Source organism: Aotus nancymaae, unplaced genomic scaffold (assembly GCF_030222135.1).
Source record: "Aotus nancymaae isolate 86718 unplaced genomic scaffold, 86718_ANA_hifiasm-v0.15.2.pri h1tg000010l, whole genome shotgun sequence".
NCBI classification, from domain to species: domain Eukaryota; kingdom Metazoa; phylum Chordata; class Mammalia; order Primates; family Aotidae; genus Aotus; species Aotus nancymaae.
This window is the reverse complement of record NW_026988421.1, coordinates 5,967,334-5,987,123: the sequence shown is the minus strand read 5'-3', so window position 1 is coordinate 5,987,123 and position 19,790 is coordinate 5,967,334. Positions and strand designations below refer to the sequence as shown.

Below are 19,790 nucleotides of genomic sequence, written 5' to 3'. Positions count from 1 at the left end.
GACTTATCTCTATAGCAGCAGCAGCAGCAGCAAAAATCACTTTACGCTGAACTATATTGCTTCAGAGTTAATTACATGTATTTTGCTTTTGATAAATGAAAATACCAGATGCAATTAATTGAAAGACAATCAATATGATCCCACGATTAGACATCCCAATGAAACAGCCAGAGGCTGCAGGCGATCCATACTCATCAACTAATTGAAAACACATTGCAAAGCGGATTCTAGAAAACTGAACTTTTACCTGGAGATATTTCACAATAACTCACCAATATAGATCTGTCCACAAACTCTATAGTCCACACGATGGGCTGTCCGTCTTTTTAAGGGAATACAGCTTCATTGGTTCAAAACCATTTAAGGTGATGAGACCCTGAAAGCAAAATGAATGAAGTCAGTGAAGTTGAAGTACTGATTTTTTTTTTGTTTACATCTAGGCATCCTTTAATTGCATTTTTCCAATGCCTTCGATTCTAAGCTACCAGAGGTTATTAAATGGTTTCATTAAAAATACTATTTGTCTTCCTTTAGTCACACACCAGATCAAATTAAACAGTAGAGCACCAGAACAAATGAACCCTTTCCATCTATTCTGACACAAAGCCAAGTGTGCAAAAGCAGAAGGTGATATTGTATCATCACCGTGAAAATGTCATTTAGCTTTCTCTACATCTCCAAGCAGCAAGCAAAGGGACAAAAGAATCAATACCTTCGAGCAAAAAGTATTGCCAACTGTTTTGAGAAATATGGAATTATAAAGTGCAATTCATGAGCCCATGGTTTATAAGTGCTATTAGCATAAATGCTGACAACTGTTAATCTACTGTAACTCTGATTAACGGTTGCAGTTGTCCATTAATAGAAGGCATTTTAACTTACTACTGAAATTGATTACTCAGTTAAGAATTCAATCCTAATGTTCAATAAAACTGCACTTTCTTGGCAAATGCAGTATGAACCGAGGTGATGCATTAAACAGCACTCCCATTTATTTTACTCTACATGAAACAGAGAAAGAATATACGGTGGTAGCCACATCATCCGAACCACTTCCTATGCACACACAGCTGTGAGGAGAGCAAGGGGCTAAGTTCCCCCTTCTGCGGCTGCTGGGAAAGGCAGACACCTGAGCAGCAGGCACGTGCAGGTCTGCTCTACCATGAGGTAGAGCCCATGTATGAAGACGGTCTTGTTTGAGCCCCACGAGGAAGGGGAGCGGCACGCTCTACAGACACCAACTGCTGCTGCCAACCCTGACACTGCCAACCTCACCTCACAACCAAGTTTCAAATAGTGGATCAATGGACAAAAAGGAACAAATCAGATTCCCAGGTGCACTCGACCTTTTTTTTTTTTTTTTTTTTTGATAGAGTCTCACTCTGTCACCTAGGTTGGAGTGCAATGGCACACACAGTCTCGGCTCACTGCAACCTCCACCTCCCGAGTTCAAGAGATTCTTCTGTCTCAGCCTCCCAAGTAGCTGGGATTACAGGTGTCCGCCACCACACCTGGCTAATTTTTGTATTTTAGTAGAGACGTGGTTTCACTATACTGGTCAGGCTGGTCTTGAACTACTGACCTCAACTGACCCACTCAGCTCCAAAGTGCTGGGATTAAGGCATGAGCCACCACGTCCAGTATGCATTCTACTTTTTAAAACCATTCAAATCTTAGGAAGCTGTAGATTCCTAAAACAACTTCCCTTATTTTAATGGGGCTTTTAATTAGCAGTGGGGTTAATCTCCTAGGATCCAATCCTATAACAGACTTTCTCCTGCATGATTATGTAGCAAGTCATAAAGAAGAACTGCTACACCCATGGTTTCCATTCAACAGAAGACCACGGGGCCAGGCGTGGTGGCTCACGCCTGTAATCCCAACACTTTGGGAGGTCGAGGCAGGTGGATCACGAGGTTGGGAGTTTGAGACCAGCCTGGCCAACATGGCGAAACCCTGTCTCTACTAAAAATACAAAACTTAGCTGGGCATGGTGGCACACACCTGTTGTAATCCCAGCTACTCGGGAGGCTGAGGCAGGAGAATCACTTGAACCCAGGAGATGGAAGTTGCAGTGAGCCAAGATCAAGCCATTGCACTCCAGCCTGGGCAGCTAGTGAAACTCCATCTCAGAGGGAAAAAAAAAAACCATGCTCCTGTGTTCTTTCCATTCAATTCAACGAGTCGTCTGACAGCCAGCTCCTGCTTCACACCTAGAAATAACTGGCAGGAAGGATTCTGAAGAACTAAGTACTCAGCAAAAGCATGGACTCTATAGTCAAGGTTATGATACACCCAAGGTCAAGTAGTAATTCACTCCTAATTGTACTCCCACATCACATTGTAACCCACACCTCCTGACTTAAGTAGACGGGAGACGTAGACATTCCAGCCTCAGAAGTGTTAAGAGGGAGGGACAAACACAGCTTTTCAGTAATCCCAACCTATAATGTGACACAAGCATCTAACAGCCAAGGAACCATATTCTTTTGAGGTGGCAGAGCTTGCCTGGCAAACTCCTATCCACCCTTCAAAACCTATCTCACAGCTTACCTTCTTTAACCCCTTCCCTACTCTTGCCACCAGGCTACTACATACCCTGCCCATCTCCAAGTCTGTTAAATGCCTTTTATTCAATCACATTTTATTCATCTTGGAAACATAGTAGGGAATCAAATATGCAATTAACTACAAAACAGAATTTAAACTTCTGGTTAGTATTGCTTGTCTTAGTATGTTACAGGCTTTCTCCTTCCATTTCCAATGGCTTGCACAGAATTTCCAAAAATATAAAGGAATGGTATCTATTTTCAGGAAGTAGTCCCTTTTAGAAAGGAAGAAGAGAAGGAAAAGGAATTGGGGAGGTACGACTTAGCAGTGACAGTAACATAATGCTTGTTTTTGAACAAGGTCTGAAGACAAATGTAGCAACATGTTAGCATCTACCTAATCTTGGTGGTGGGTACAGGTTCTTAATTTGAGATACTTGAGAGTAAAATTAAGAAGGAAACAGACAACTTTGCCTTGCAGAAGGCTTCACAGAGGAGGTGACATTTCACGGAATTTCAAGTCAGGAGTTCAAGCAACTGTTCTGTCTGTCCCAGTGAACGATGACAGCTTATTTAGCGGAATAAGAACGTTAAAAGGTTCGGAAGACTGTCAGAATCTTTAAAGCAAGTGCCCATTGTTACTTGAAGGTCAAAAGAAGTACTTAAAAAAGACTGGAGCTACAGAAAAGCTAAAAATTCAAAAATTCTTGTTTCAGCAGATACTTGCTGACAGTGCGGCGTGGACTGGTGCCCCGAGGATTCACCAGGGGATATTTTCTTGGCATGATTTCTCTAAGAACTTCCAGGAGTGTACAACGAGACATGGGAATGACTTAGTCGATTAAAATCACCACAGCTTCTGAACCAGCAGCCGCAGGAGCTGAAGTGGCCTTTGTAAACGCCGGTCAGCATGCCCACCCGCTCCAGGTTCACTGGGCTGCTTCTGGCCAGAGACAACGGTCCTATTTTTGTCCCGTATCACCAACGTGGATGAACTTACTAAACATTCCTTGGCAAATGTGTTCTGCCCATAGCTGTGACAGAGGTGTGTATATTCTCACACACCCCAGAAGAGAACCACAGCACCCAGAGATGAATTTGGGGGTAGGGGTACCAGCCAGACTGTGGTCAGCTGGTTCCCGCACTTTCCATATATTCAGGAAGCTCACAGCTAAGGCTGCAGTACCTGGACGGGACCCCTCACTGGGTGTTTCGTTTTGTTTTGAGACAGTGTGTCGCTCTTTTGCCAGGCTGGAGTGCAGTAGCACGATCTTGGCTCACTGCAACCTCTGCCTCCTGGGTTCAAGTGATTCTCCTGCCTCAGCCTCCCAAGTAGCTGGGATTACACGAACGTGTCACCATGCCCAGCTAATTTTTGTATTTTTAGTAGAGATGGGGTTTCACCATGTAGGCCAGGATGGTCTCAATCTCTTGACCTTGTGATCTGCCCGCCTCAGCCTCCCAAAGTGCTGGGATTACAGGCATGGGCCACCGCACCTGGCCCGGGTTTTTTGTTCTTCTACTAAGTCAGGCATAGAAAAATTACGTTGTAGGTCTGTAGTGAATAAATCCCTTTTCTTAGAAACTAAATGAGACTAGAACCTTCAGAAGCCTTTGATGAGCCCTAAAAAGGTCTTGATGGGGGCCCAAGAAACTCTGGCGTGGCTGCTTCCAGGAGGGATGGGCATGCCTTCACGTGAACTCAGGGCATTCCTTCAGAACAGCTTCTGTACGCCGCATGGCACAGTAGGGACGTCCACCCACCCAAATGCAGAGATAACAGAGACCACGTGAGCAGCTCAGCCTGGCCTGGCCCCCCCATGCCACCTGCTGGGAGCAGCATTCATCTACCCAAGTGCCCTCTTCCCCACGCTTCCTCTGCAGGAGTGACTCCTAATGATATTTCTGCCATCTGAAGCTCACATGTGCCGGCTCTTGAGGCTTCCTGCTCGAACTCACATTTGGGCTGTCTGGGCTTCTAAGGCTATCTACTGCCCTGCCGTGGATGGCAGGGGCTTCTTCACCCCTCCTCCGAGGTGGAGCACACACCTCCTGCTGCCTCCTCTTGAGGCCGGCCCTGCAGCTGGGTCATGCCAGCCAGGGAGCAGAACTTGAGCTCAGCGTGGGCATAAGTAGTGGGGAAAGAACCATCCTCAAGGGGCCCGTGCACCCTGGAAGGCCTTATCTGAAACTGTCTCATGGCTTCCACAGGTCTGGGTGCTGTGTTCCTCACTCCAGGAAGCACTGTTAACGTTTACTGCTAAAACGAGAAAAAACCGAAATGTGTCCACAAAACCACCCCTTAGGCTCTGGGAAGGGACTTGGGAAAGAACAAGGAGTTAGCCGGAATCAATCCCAGGTTCCGAAGGCCAGGATCAGTGGCTGGGACACAGTATCCTGCCTGTGATTTGGAGGTAACAGCATCTACCTTCAAAGGTGGTCAGGCCCTTTTAAAGAGAGAACCCGTGGAAGGTTCATCCCGAGGCCTGCATACAGCAAGCACTCAATAACTGCATGTCATCATCAGACTCCAGACATGTCTCCAGGCTGAGGCTGTTATCTGCATGTTCTAAGACATCTCTCCCTAACTTGTGAGATAATGAGATAAACAGTTGACATTCAGCATAAGAATCCAATCCTCCTAACCAGGTTATTGATGAGACCGGCACCCTAAGCATTCCCTCCCTCGAAAAGGGGCCTCGCTGCCATCCTGTGGTGTGGCTGTGCTCGGAAAAAGAGGGACTGCGTAAAGAATCATCCAGAATTCTGCACCTCTGCCCCAAGCAAAGGGCCTGCCCCTCCCCCCGCCCCACCACCCACCACAAACACCCAGGCTTCCTTAGAGACCCTTTCCTCTCTGGACTTGATGCAACACCAACTATGACCTCAAACTCCTGGATCCTTTCAACAGGGATTTCCTGAGCACTTACTCAGTGCCAAGCCCCAGAGACACAGGAGCAAAACAGGAACCTGGTCCCCGCCCCAGGGACTCCAGGTCCAAACCCAGCACTCAGCCCCTGCCCCACTGTTGCCCAAACCATGGAGGGACTGTGCCAGCAGGTCCCAAGCAGACTCTGGGGCCAAGGCCTGTACCCATGCCTCACAGAGGGACAGGCAGTGTGCAGGTCATGGTGACCAATGACTGGCCTGGGGTTTCTGGAAGCACAGCTTCTGTTAGGATGAGTGACCTCTCTTTGCCTCACAGACACTCCCTTGGCACCCATGCTGATGGCCTTCTCTAAATAGGCTTGTCACAGGGGTACTCCAGCAAATGTCCCACCCTCGTCCCCACACTCTGCCCCCACCTCCCCACACTCTGCCCCCTCCTCCCCACACTCTGCCCCCTCCTCCCACACTCTGCCCCTCCTCCCATACTCTGCCCCTCCTCCCACACTCTGCCCCCTCCTCCCACACTCTGCCCCCTCCTCCCACACTCTGCCCCCTCCTCCCACACTCTGCCCCCTCCTCCCCACACTCTGCCCCTCCTCCCACACTCTGCCCCCTCCTCCCCATACTCTGCCCACTCCTCCCACACTCTGCCCCTCCTCCCACACTCTGCCCCCTCCTCCCCCACTCTGCCCCTCCTCCCACACTCTGCCCCTCCTCCCACACTCTGCCCCCTCCTCCCACACTCTGCCCCCTCCTCCCACACTCTGCCCCTCCTCCCACACTCTGCCCCCTCCTCCCCACACTCTGCCCCTCCTCCCACACTCTGCCCCCTCCTCCCCATACTCTGCCCCTCCTCCCACTCTGCCCCTCCTCCCACACTCTGCCCCCTCCTCCCACACTCTGTCCCCTCCTCCCACACTCTGCCCCCTCCTCCCCACACTCTGCCCCTCCTCCCACACTCTGCCCCCTCCTCCCACACTCTGCCCCCTCCTCCCACACTCTGCCCCCTCCTCCCACACTCTGGCCCCCTTCAGAAGGGGTGACTTGCCATGGGGCTGCTGAAAGTGGGACCCACAGAAGCCGAGCTCAAGCCACAGCCCTGGGAATCACCCCTACCCCTGGGAGGCATCCAGACACAGCTCAGATACCCCAGGGCAAGCCCCCTCTTCTAGCCTGGTATGACCTAGGGCACCACAGCACTGCCTCAGGATATCAGTCAGCATGCAAAAAGGGAAAGACCCTCAATGGTGGGACCACAATGAAGACATGTAGCTGTTCCCAGTCCCTTAACGGATGGCGTGGAAAAGTGGTGGCAAGGGCTTTCCTCATACATCCCACAGCAGATCCTCCCAGGTTCAAGTTCAAGGGCAGTGGTCAAGGAAAAGCCTCAGGCAAAAGCTCATCAAGAAGCCAAATGCTCTGCCCCATATCGCAGCATGAGGCAGTGTGGTGGCATTGACTCGAGGCCATGAGAAGACAAGGGACAGGCGCTTAGCTGCCCTCCTCCTTTCCTGCGTACCACAGTGGCTCCTGGTTCACACACCCGCATCCACCCCAGCCACCCTCAGTGGGGTCTCTGGCCACCTGTGTGTGAACACGTGCCACACCTGTGCTCTCCCACAAGGCAACATTCCACTCCCTGGCCTCCCCACCCCTCCTCTGCCCCCACTTTCTTCAGGCTGCAGTGAGGGTGTGCAGTGCAACAAATCATAACAGAGGGGGATGTCATGGGGGTGGCCACCAGCTGTCTCTGCAGGAAGAAGTCATGTGCATTCTTGGGAGGGCTGCTGAGGGTAAAGATGGGCATCCCTGAGCAAATGGCGGTGGGAAGTCCCACCTCTCCTCACGTCTCAAGTCTGCCACCAAGCCCCACACAGTGGGCTACACGTGTGACCCATGCCCTCTAACAAGGACCTCAGGCTGCTGTTATGACAGTGCAACCCAAGGTTGCCTGGGATGGCACCCCCAACCCCTCCGTATTAACTATGCAGCTGGCCAGCCTTTAAGGACAAACCCACCCTGAGAAAGGCCAAGCTCATTGGGCATGAAGCAGTATGGGGTCCTGGTTTGATTGGCACATGGGGAAAAAAATACACAATAAAATGACAGTGTTCCCTGGAAAAGCTGAGTGTCCGACACACACTGAACAGGAATAGCAGGGTGCACCTGAGAGGTTGACCCTTTAGCATTGCTGGATTGTTCCTTCCCACTAACTATTGCCTAGTAATACATAAACCATATTAATTAGCTTGGAAACAATTATCCTTTATTCAGGGAGGAAAAAAACAACAACCCCGAAGCCAATTCTATGTCCCTATACGGCCACGTTGGCACGGAGGCACTCCAGGTCAAATCAACACTTCATTATAACCGCCCCATGCCCAAGAGTCTCAACTCCAAGAAGAAAAATGCCCTCTAGGCAAAAACTTTACATATAGTCTTTGTCACAGAGTGTTTATGGAAATTTTATAACATTAAATGTATTCAGCTGGTTTTAAGTTTTAAGAATGTGAAAAGGCCCAACAGCTAAGAATTTAGAACTCTTGTCTTCCAACAGAAGGCCAACCAGTGGAAAAGTGGAAGAGAACTCTTGGAATCCTGCCAGTTTTTAAAGAAAAATAAAATAGGATATTTTCCCAGTGTTGTCTCAGATGTAGTCAATTAACGTGACCATTCCCTGCTCTTTCGGCTTTTGGCTTTTCTAGACTGCAGAGCCAACAGGCTTGAGACGAGCTGGGTGGCAAGGAGGAACTTGCCCTTGTGGCATTAAGCTGGGCTTCTAGAAGTGCCCATCCGAAGTGGCTCCAGGACAGAGAAATAAACAAGGGCGTGAGATGGGAGAATGCCAGATGGGAGCCTGGCAACAACTGGAGAAACGACACAAGAAACAAATCGATAAACGGGTGCTGTTGATCGGGGCTGCTGCGGGCCAAGTTTTGAAAGGGGAAAAAAAAAGCGGATCCAGGAGCAAGCAGCCCACACAACGACGTCATTTTGTGAATTCAAGCTGCGTTCCCACACCCAAAGCTGCCCCGCGGGCCTTGGAAGCAGAGGCAGCTGGTATGGGGCCTGGCTGCACCCCCACACACCTGTACCTCAGTGGCGGCATGACAGTCCTACTTACAGACAAGCCAGGAAACCACCTGAACTTGGAAGAGACCCGGGCAGCAGGAGAGGGGCCCCCTTAAAATCAGCCTGGCCCTGAGGTCTCAGCAAAGGCACACACAGCTCTGAAAGACGAGTATAAAACCCACATCCCAACTCAGAGAAGCCCTGGGAGGTGTCTTGTCTCTGGTCTTTCATGGTTCCGCACTGTGAGTGGACAAGGTGGAGGTGCACACACCCTGTGAGATGGTCAGGAACCTGCCAGAAGGAGCAGAAATAGGAGATGGCTCACTCCAGCTAGTGGCCACTGCTAACCAGCTGGGCCATCCTGGTGTCTAGCTCTGCTCTAGTTTCTCCCTGGCAGGGTGACGGGGCCCAAGAGGGGTTTTCTAAGCTCCTTTCCACCAGGCACCCCATGGACACCTGATCTAACAAGGGGCATAGGGCCAGAAGGTCAGCAGAGGGGTCTTCAGACATTCAGAGCGCACACCCATACCCCAGTGAGATGGAACGTCTAAGTGGGCAGGTTTTAACACAAGAGCCCCTGACCGAAAGCAGGGGAATCTGAGGAATCAGAGAGGCTGTAACCTCCTCCCAATGCTGTGGAAGGAGTGGGCATCTTCTCCGAAAAGTTGATTCCAGGCTCCACTCCACTCTACCACCAGGGAATCCTTAGAAAAGTGATTTGCCAGACCCTGCTGAAAACCAGAGTAGGATAAACTCTCTCCTGACAGTTACAGCTATACAGGGATGTGTGAGACACTACCCATCTCAACAGATTATATATTTACTAAAAGTATTTCAAGATAGTTAAAAAACGTAGGGAAAATACTTATAGGTCAAATTGAAAATGAAACAGAAAACATGTATTAAAATCTTATTTAATTTTAAAACATTCTACAGTGCATCTTATTTTTAGTATATACATAAACGCATAAGAGATAGAAGAGATCCAGTGTTATTCTCCAAGCTAAGATGAAAAGGGAATTTTAAAATGTGTAACGTAACAATCATTTACTTTAATTTTTTATACTTTCCTGTATTTTTCTATTTTCTGCAGAGAGCATGCTTTCCTATCATCTAGAAAAATGTGAGCTGTGAGCTCCTATGTCAGGAGGCATCTGAAGCTGGCGGTGCAGAAAGTGGGCGGGCTTTGCCTTGCAGGCTTTCAGGCCATACCAACGTTGTAAAGTGGCCCCATAGAGGATGTGAGTCCCTGCATGCTGCTCTACTACAAAGGTGGGTTTTGAAGAAAGCGAAGTGTCCCTCGATACTCACGCAAGTTCAATATAGGAAAGGATGTTCTCTTGGGGACTTCAATGAAGATGTCTCAATTCTAGTAGCCAATCCACCTGGGAGAGGACTGGTGGCGGGGTGGCAGCTGGAGACAGACAGTGGGAATCCCTTGCCCTGGTCACGATCTGGGACCCCAACCAACGGCGGGAGGGAAGAGGCACAGCCAAAGCCTTGTCAGGGCTTAGGCAAAGGAGACTTCACAGTAGGCTCCAGCCAAGTACTTGGCCACAAATTAGACTCCAGCAGGATGAGCAGGAAGTGGCATTTAAAAAGAAATGACGTGAGAACCAAATGGCTCAAAGACCACAATCCCTGAAAAATTACTTACAAGGGTGACCAGCTTTACATATCAATACCATTTCTTTTTTTTCTTTTTTGAGACAGTGTCTCGCTCTGTTGCCCGGGCTGGAGTGCAGTGGTGCAATCTCAGCTCACTGCAACCTCTACCTCCCAGGTTCAAGCAATTCTCTTGCCTCAGCTTCCTAAGTAGCTGGGATTTCAGGCATGCACCACCATAACCAGCTAATTTTTATATTTTTAGTAGAGACAAGGTTTCACTGTGTTGGCCAGGCTGGTCTCAAACTCCTGACCTCAGGTGATCTGCCCGCCTTGGCTTCCCAATGTTCTGGGATTACAGGTGTGAGCTACTGCGCCTGGCCAACAATATTTCTTTCTCACTCTGTCACCCAGTGCAGTGGTGAGATCATAGTTCACTGCAGCCTCTACCTCTTGGGCTCAAGTATTCTTCTGGGCTCAGCCTCCCATATAGGCACAGGCCGCCAAGCCCAACTAACTTTTTTTTTAAGAAATGGGGTCTTGCTATATTGCCCAAGTTGGTCTCAAACTCCTATCTGGAAGTGATCCTCCTGCCTTGGCCTCCCAGTGTTGGAATTATAGGCACGAGCCACTGTGCCCGGCCCATATCAACACTATTGATCAATGGACTCCATGCGCAATACTGACTGGGAAAGTGAAGTTAGTAAAATTAACGTGGCCAGATATCGGCCCCCCAACCCTGACTCTCTCACATTGCCCTCCCCTGACAATGACCTCACCCCAACCCTTTATATATTACAAAAGGCATTCTATAAATCTGCTGCCTGTTCTGTAACTGGTTTAGAAGGGTAGACCCATGAGAACAGAGAATAGAATCCAACTTTTAGCCTGGAAAGCTCAGAGACCAACCAATGGTAAGGAGCACTTGGGTGAGGCTGTGAGTGATCCCAGGAAAGTGTCCTCTGTCTCAGCTTTCTCTTCCTCCCCAAGGAACCCAGGTGTGGTCACCTATACCTCCCTCATGAGGCCACGGTGGAAGCAATACCCATGCATAGAGCTCAGCAGGGCATCTGGGAAACACCCAAATATTAGCTGTATCATTTAACAAATGCTCTACTCACACGGTGTGGTGAATTCGAGAATCCACAGTCCTGGAAAGAAAAGGGGCCTGAAGGAAACTGGGTTCTATTTAATTTTAACTAAATTATGAACCCAAACCTCAAGGTTGGGGGAAGATTTAAATTTAAAATGAAGAACGTCCTGCTGTCAAATGGAGCAGCTGCTATACCTACAGTGTAGAAACTACTAAAATTCTATTTACAAGGCTATGCATGTCACAGAAAATAGTATATGAAGAAACTTGCAAATACAGCCATGAATGAAGCACCCAAAGATAGAACTGAATTCCTGGGTCCAAAATATATTCCCTCTAGAAGCAACTGACTTTATTTTTAAGAATTAATCAATCACAGTGCCAGATGAGTAAAACAGCACCTAGAAATGGGGAAATTAAGGCCTGGGACCCCCAGCCCATCAGCAACAAACTCCTTTGCACTCTCCACCCCACCAGCCGTCACCCAGGCTCAAGAAACACATCGCAGCAGTGAAACCTCCCAAATAGCCCCTTCACCTTCGACCAAATTGAGTTCAGACCACCCAGCTGTGATGGTCCTTGATGCAGGTGCTGCGGTCTCTTACCAGGGAATCCAGGACGGGAGAGAAAAGCCAAACTCCAGACCAGCCTGTGGCTCACCCTAACCCAGGCCTGTGAACCAAGAGACCTTCCAGTCCTGGCTCCCCAAAGAGCAAAAGGCACTTGCCTACAGTCAGCAGCAAGGCTGGCTTACAGTCTTGATTCAGGACAAAATAACTGCAGAGCCACTAAAGGGCACATAAATATCTATCGATTTATGTGCATCACAAACTAACGCTGGGAATCCTGAACTAACTTTCACATATACTGTAATGACTCAGTTGCATTTCTGTAGTTTGCAAAGAATGGACAACCTTTTAGCATGGACGTTCATGAGGGTAGCAATTCATACATGCTGTTCTCACTCACTGATGAGCACATAAATACACATATGTATGTATGTTCAAGATGCAGTGCACATGTGCTTTCTGAAAGAATGACTCAACATTTCCACTATGAAATTAGATCCTTGGGACCTGTAATTTTACACTTTTCACTGAACAGGCCGAAGCCACACAGTGCAGCAGGGATTCCTCCTAGACAAACCACGGCAGCGCAGCCCTCACCTGCCTGTGCACTGGCCTGCACCGCACCTATTATTCTCAGAGCATGAGCGCCAAGAGACAAAACTGAGACTCAAAAGCCCTTACCCCAAGAGTCGCTTCTTCACGTTTCAATGTACAGTGTGCAAAAACTTGCAACACCAATGAACAAAACTCACAACGTGAAGGGGACTCTTCTGCCATTTCCAAAATCAGCCAAACCAACATGGCACAAAAGTCACTCCCAATACTACCCCATGGACATCTGCTGAGACGGATGGGGGCTATGGACATGACCAGCTCTACCTGACACCAAGCAAGCAAGGGTCCTGTCACTCTCGGGTTTCCATGGTGGATTTCCTCTTTCTTAGACCCCTTCGGAAGACTTGGGTCAAAAATCTTCCAGCCATACATGCAACGACTCGAATGAATCTCAAAGGGAATTAAGCCAAGTGAAAAATCCCAATCCCCAAAGGCTGCAATGCTGTATGGTTCTATTTATGTAACATTCTTCAATGACACTGGAGAGATGGTGAACGGATTAGTGGTTGCCAGGCTTAGAGACTGGGAAGCAGACAGCACATGCCAATTCCAGAACTTTCTTTGAGCAAACTGGGTCTTGGAAGCTGGTCAGCTGTGTCTACCCATGTGTGTCGACTGTGTGCTTCAGCCGGCGACCGTCCTGGCCACCTGAAGTGGATGTGGCTATAAAGGGCAACAGGAAAGATCCTTGGGCTGGTACAAATAGAGAACTACCCCTGCTGAAATTGCACAGAACTAAATACACAGACAAATGAGTATGTGTTACACTGGGGATTTCTGAACAGTATCCATCGATTCTATCCATGTCAGTTTCTCTGCTGTGTTACCATTACCAGAGCGCTGTACAGTGTTACTACTGGCAGGTACCAGGGAAAGGGTTTATGGAATCTCCTGTATTACCTTCCTTTACAGTATGAATTCATTCTGTATGTGAATCTGCAATGACTTCAAAACAAGTTTAATTTTTAAAATAACAAACAGATTTGTCAGTTTTGGGTTTGTTTGTATGGTTTAGCTCATGCTGGCCACAAAGTAGGGCAATTCCTTTCTTTAGGGGATCAGCGCTTACAAGGAGGGGCCGTAAGAAGCTGGCCCCGTTGACACTGCTTAGGCACTGAACTGGGATCGGTGTCCTCCGGCTCTCCAGGGGCCCTGGGGTGCATCCTGTCTCTTGAGGAGCCAGAGCTCACAATTCCTGAACCCTGACCTTCTCCCACTGGAGCTGGCAAAGAGGCTCATTATGCTGCGTCAATTCTTTCCCGAGAGCGGGCATGACTGACTCATTGTCCTCTCCCAGGTGCTGCCAGCTGCCCAGGCCTCCCCAGGCCACACCCGACAGAGGGCGCATTCCCTGGCAAAGCAGCCCTGGAGAGGACAGAGCAGAAGAGAAAACCAGCCCCTGGGGCTGCTCCGTGCTGGGCAAGTGCCACTCTGGTGGGTAATAACTTCAGGATTCCCTAATCCAGTCTGGCTAAATCGAAACTACAGAGCAGGCTGGAACAGGCCAAGACTGTCCCCAGCTGACACACACAGTTGTACGCTGGGCTGGCTGGCTTCCAACACCCAGCTTGCTCAAAGAAAGTTCTAGAGCTGGAGTGTGCTAGCAGATCTCCAGGGTCAGGGGAGACTCAGAGCTACGCCCCTGCTTCTCGAGCCTGGGGACCCTGCTGCTGCTCTCAAACGCCACACCAGCCTTTTGTATCACCTGAAAGGTCTTTGTGTCACTCTGTGTCTTTCCCCGGGCTTCCCCTGCTGCCTCCCTTTTAAGGAGAGCTGGCATACTCAATGCTAGCACTCCCGGTAACTCCCTGCTGATTCAAAGAATCCAAAAGAAGAAAATTGCGGGAGCGTCTTTGCAGTTTCTGCCTTTATTATCTTCAGGGTTACACTTTTTTCAGTTCATTCGACAGTTTATCTTTACTCTCTCTCAGGAACAATAATAAATGTACCTCCCTCTCCCAAAATGCGCCACTAGGTACATGTGTATGGATAAAAATATATAGATTTTAATAATACTATTTTTTGAAATTCTCTAAACCCTTAAATAGCCATTTACTCAAAAAGCTGAGCCACTCTCAAATCCTCAACATTGCTTAGCTTCAAAGCTGCTTAAAACACACAAGCCAGTGACTCTTCCACACAAACAAAAATTATATCCTACATAAATTAAATATATAATCTGATTAAACATATTTATGTCTTTGTGATGACATTTAAAATAGAAGTAATCATTTTCTTTTTTAAAACAAAAACTCTTTCAATTATAATTCAAAGCTGTCAAACCAATCTTCTGCTACAGATCTTTTAAATGTCACATACCTTCAAAAGGGGATGGCAGTTTCCTTTTAAATATGCAATTCCAAACAGTGCCTTCAGAATCAAGAATGTATTAAAATACACCGCTGGCATTTATTTCGGTGAAGTACAGCCCGCTGCCCCCTCCCTCCTGAGAGATTTGTGCAGACGTGCAGCACTCAGGCGAGCTCCTCCCCAGTGTAACTCGGAGCGGTTGGTGCCCCTGCCACTGGCGACAGCCACGGGGCTCAATACCAGGTCACATTCCTAACACCTTAAGGGGACAGAGGTATCCTCTCAGGATTCTCCCAGTTTTTTTCCCAGATGGCTTGCTGAACTCTGTGTAACCCAATTTTGGCATAGCATCAACAGCCCAATTGTAAGACAGTGTTAATCAGATGCAAAGAAAACTCCAAACTCATTCTCATAAGTCAATGACCTACATATTCAATTGCTTATTTGCCATCTAAGTAGCAAACACCATGCTATATTTAAACACAGAGCATAGATATATCTTTCTTCTAAAATGCTCAGAGAGACAGATAAGCCTCATATTCCAAACCTCTTGTCAACTTAAGGAAAGCAAACCTTATCAATATCCAGTGTTTGGGAAACTCTGAAGACAACAGTCTGGTCTATTCTGCCACTGTTTAGTTAGGAGGTATTAAGCATCATTTTCATAAAAAGCAAACATCCTCTCTGGAACTTAAGCCAGTTGAAGCCTAGTGCTGCCTTCTTAGCACCTGACAAATAGTGCTCAGATAATGGCTCCAAGTGAGTTAAGCATGGGTCATATGCATGTCACATACCCACTGTCCAAAAACCAGTGAACAGAGTGATCAGAGTGATGGGGGCAGGCACCCAGTGTCCAAAAACCAGTCAACAGAGTGATCAGAGTGATGGGGACACGAATGCTTACTAACTGTTGTTCTTCGGTAGCAGAGACGACAGCAAAAGCAGCAGAAAGCTCTTGAGATGTGTCCTAAGAAAGGGAGCCACAGCTCAGGGGCTGACCTCTGCCAGCCTCTCGGTATCTCACTCACATCGGAGGAAGTATAAACAAGTCCGTCCCCAATCCCCAATCAACGTTAGAGGGTGACGCTAAGAACATCTGAACAACTGTCAGGGCTGAGTATTCAAGAAACCAAACCGAAGACATGCCCAACCCAGCCTCAAGCCAAGCTTCCACCTAAGAAGCAGGAGTGGTACTGGGGTTGGGGGAGGGCAAGGAGGAGCCAGGCCCCTGCCCTGTCCCGCTAGAGCGCAGTGCAGTGGTGGCCTGGGAGGGGCCCGCTGGACACACCTTGCAATGGGACAGCTCAGCTGCTGGTGCTTTCCTGCCTTGTCCAACTATGTGACCTCAGGCAAGTCACTGAGCCTCTTAGAAGCTCACTTTGCATGGTCCAGAGGAATGCTACCTAGCAAGATACTATGATTCTCGGTAACTTAAGTTCTAATTCCGCTTAAAAACAGGCAGTTATGAAACAACCAGAGCTAAACTCAAAAGTCACTGGGACTTAAAAAACATCAAGAGTGTAGGGGGTAAAAAACAGAGCTTAAGGGACTTCTCTCTTTCTTTGGGTTCAGGCAAAAATTCTCTTTCTTGGGTGGTAAACTCCACTCCTAGGGTATGGATAGGAAGCTCCAGAAAATGCTATCCATGAGGCCAGGCCCCACGAACTGATGTGTGGTACAGCTGAGGATGTAGACGGCAAAGGCAGAAAGCCACTAGATGAACCAAAATACGTGGCAGGGCCAGTCAATCAGGAAAGCCACATACTTGTCTTGTTCCTTCCCTGTTAAGGCAGATGTGCTCACCTCCCGGCCTCAGCCCTGGAGAAGCTACTGTCTACTCCCCTAAGGGCCAACATTCCTTATTTGACCCCTGCTGTCAAGCTTTTATTCTGATCACCACCATCCCCATATAGACATCCATATACACATCTAAAGGTATTCCACATTGACACATACACATCCACATCTTCCACATATACACACATCCAAAAGAGCTCGTGTATACTTCTGATGGTCAAAGCCAACAGCCCATTCACAGCTGCCATCTGCCTTGCCTGCTGAACCACACAGGTGCGTACATTCATTCTCTCTCTCCCCCTGCACTCTACTTTGTCCATCCCAACACTGCACTAAGTAAGGAAGGCTAGAAATTAAATGAGACATAACCTTGTCCTCAAGAGGTTCAAAGAAGAAACTGCAGAGGGAGAGAGATCCAAGATGGCTGATGATTAGCAGCTCGGGCACGTACCTCCCAGTGAAAGCGCAAAGAACGAGAGGACGCCACACTTTCAGACGAATATTAGTTGCTCATGGACCAGGAGATTCCCAGTGGAGGAGCTCCACGGGTTGCCAGGGTGACTCTTGTGGCCGGCGTGGCGGTTTTGCTGGTGCCTTAGCACGCCAGTTCTTGGTGCAGAGTCCAGAGATTCCCGGGCAGAAAAGCACCATCAATCTTAACACCGCTGTTTTGGCCGGCTCAGTGGATTGCTCAGATTTCGGCGCAGGGAATCAACAAGTTGGACGTCAGAGACCCAGTTAGAAAGTCGGTAATTATAAAGACGACAGATGGACAAATATGTAATGAAGGGAAGAAACCAGCGTAAAAAGGTAGAGAATACTCAAAATCAGAATGCCTCTCCCTCTACAGGGGATTGCAATTCCTCATCAGTAACGGAACAAGGCTTAATAGATTACACGTGTGTTCCAATAACAGCAGCAGGTTTCAAAACGTGGGTGATAAGAAACTTCTGTGAATTAAAAGAACTTGTTCTAACCCAATGCAAAGAAACTAAGAACCTTGAAAAAAGGTTTGACGAAATGTTAACGAGAATGGACAATTTAGAGAAGAATATAAGTGAATTGATGGAGCTGAAAAACACAACACGAGAACTTCGCGAAGCATGCACAAGTTTAAACAGTCGAATTGATCAAGCAGAAGGAAGGATATCAGAAGTCGAGGACCAGCTCAGTGAAATGAAACGAGAAGACAAGAATGCAGAAAAAAGGATGAAAAGGAATGAGCAAAGTCTCCAGGAAATATGGGACTATGTGAAAAGACCTAATTTACGTTTGATAGGTGTACCTGAATGTGATGAAGAGAATGAATCCAAGTTGGAAAATACTCTTCAGGATATCATTCAGGAAAACTTTCCCAACCTGGCAAGGCAGGGTAATATTCAATTCCGGGTAATATTCAATTCCAGGTAATACAGAGAACACCACAAAGATATTCTTCAAGAAGACCAACCCCAAGGCACATAATTGCCAGATTTATTAGGGTTGAAATGAAGGAGAAAATACTAAGGGCAGCCAGAGAGAAAGGTCAGGTTACCCATAAAGGGAAACCTATCAGACTTACAGCAGATCTCTCAGCAGAAACCCTACAAGCCAGAAAAGAGTGGGGACCAATATTTAACATCCTTAAAGAAAAGAACTTTCAACCCAGAATTTCCTATCCAGCCAAACTAAGCTTTATGAGCGAAGGAAAAATTAAATCTTTTGCGAACAAACAAGTACTTAGAGAGTTCATCACCACCAGGCCTGCTTTACAAGAGCTTCTGAAAGAAGCACTATACATATAAAGGAACAACCAATATCAGCCTTTCCAAAAATATATCAAAAAGCAAAGAACTTTAACACAATAAAAAATTTACATCAACTAATGGGCAAAACAGCCAGCTAGCATCAAACGCCAGTATTAAAGTTATATATTTTTTAATTGGATAAAAAGCCAAAACCCATCGGTATGCTGCATCCGGGCCCATCTTACATCCAACAATACACAAAGACTCAGAGAGAAGGAGGAAGATTTACCAATCAAACAGAGAGTAAAAATAAACTAATAAACAAAAAGCAGGAGATCCAATTCTCGCCTCTGATAAAGTAGACTTTAAAGCAACAAAGATCAAAAAAGGCGAGGAACGACATTACATAATGGCAAAAGGATCAATGCAACAAGAAGAGCTAACGATTCTATAGATCAACGAGATAGAAAATTAACAGGGATATTCAGAACTTGAACTCAGACCCGGAACAAGTAGACTTAATAAACATTTATGGAGCTCTCCACTTCAAATACACAAAACATACATTAATACCTCACACCTATTCCAGGGGTGACTATATAGTTGGAAGTAAATCACTCCTCAGTAGTCTCATAGCATTTCATGGGTTTGGGTTAAATATTGGTTGGCTGTTTGTTTGTTATCTTCTTCCCTTATTCCTTCCTGACTACATCATTAAGTATAATTATCAGTATAAAAGAGGTTTTCAATACCCATTGCTGGATTGCATTCTAGCCTGGGCAAGAAAGCAATACTCCCATTCTCTCTCCCTCTTTCTTTTCCTTCTCCCTCCTCCCCATTTTCTCTCTCTCTTTCTCTTCCTTTTTCCTCCTTCCTATTCTCTCTCTTTCTCTTTAAAAAAAAAAAAGGAAAAAAAAAAAAAAAGAAACTGCTGAGTGCTACATGAAGTAGGCATGGACAAAGGAGAAACGGCAACTCTGCCTCAGCCCCATGCACATGCTCTCAAATCAAAGGCACTCCAGAGGCTCCTCACCACCTGCCTTCTAGATACTTCTGTCCAACCGCATGTTCCATCAACCCCTCCAACTCAGCTCACCCACAACCACGGTCGATCATCACTGCCTCTCCCCTTGCGGTCTCCATCAACAACCCCAATAAACCCAATCCAGCCCTGATTTCATGTCTATGTCACTGGAACCAACAGGGCTGCCTCAACCACTGCCCACCTGCACATCTGAGAGGCTGGCAGGTAGTGCCAGGGCTCTGCATGTTAGTTCCTGGAAGAAAGTAGAATGTTAACCATCTTCTCTCAAACACCTATCAAATGCCCGGTTGAGATCAACAATTATTTTGGAAGAATGGACCTTTATCAATTGGCCCAGGGATTGGTGAGGTATTGTAAATTCTATCCTAAATCAAACAGTAGCACTAGAAGGGCCCACATGGAATGGCCTCCTCTGAATGTCCCTCCGTGCTGTACTTCTGACTCTTTCTGGCGATCTCAAGCACAAGAAGCAGTTCTGGGAACCCAGACCCGGCATCTGTTAGCAGACATGGTTGGTGG

At 47.4% G+C, this 19,790-nt stretch overlaps 1 protein-coding gene across 8 annotated transcripts in view; it reads right to left on the bottom strand.

Moving 5' to 3' along the window:
* CTBP2 (C-terminal binding protein 2) overlaps positions 1–19,790 on the bottom strand; it is a 170,739-nt gene that overhangs the window by 117,428 nt on the left and 33,521 nt on the right. For 7 of the 8 annotated variants that reach the window (XM_012453383.3, XM_021674614.2, XM_064373746.1 and 4 more), the window contains exon 2: positions 273–376. The gene's annotated coding sequence lies outside the window, so the exon portion shown is untranslated. Of the gene's footprint in view, positions 1–272; positions 377–14,711; positions 14,780–19,790 lie in introns of those variants that run through there. The other variant, XM_012453386.3, reaches the window with a different exon arrangement.